Raw genomic sequence first — 647 nt, 5'->3', positions numbered from 1 at the left:
CCATAGACACATAATTGGGTGAACCTTTTCAGATTGTGACTCAGCTTTGCTAAAGTCCCCAATTAGAGGTGTCCAGGGTTCTTAAGCACACTCTTATTTGCCTTGGATCACAATTCTTATTTCTCTCTCTTTTTTCGTTTTCTTTTTCTCTCTTTTTTTTTCGATTTTTTTTTTGAATGCTTTTTTCTTGCTTCAAGAATCATTTTAATAATTTTTCAGATCCTCAATAACATGTCTCCTTTTTCATCATTCTTTCAAGAGCCAACATTCATGAACCACAAATTCAAGATACATATGCACTGTTTAAGCATACATTCAGAAAACAAAAATATTGCCACCACATCAAAATAACTAAACTGTTATAAAATTCAAAATTCATGCAATTCTTTTTCTTTTTCAATTGAGCACATTTTTATTCAAGAAAGGTGATGGATTCATAGGACATTCATAACTTTAAGGCATAGATACTAAGACACTAATGATCACAAGACACAAACATGGATAAACATAAGCATAAAATTCGAAAAAAACAGAAGAATAGAGAACAAGGAAATCAAAGAACGGGTCCACCTTAGTGATGGCGGCTCTTTCTTGCTCTTGAAGATCCTATGGAGTGCTTGAGCTCCTCAATGTCTCTTCCTTGTCTT

This window comes from Arachis duranensis, chromosome 3 (genome assembly GCF_000817695.3).
Source record: "Arachis duranensis cultivar V14167 chromosome 3, aradu.V14167.gnm2.J7QH, whole genome shotgun sequence".
NCBI lineage: Eukaryota > Viridiplantae > Streptophyta > Magnoliopsida > Fabales > Fabaceae > Arachis > Arachis duranensis.
Note: the sequence above shows the minus strand (reverse complement) of the source record.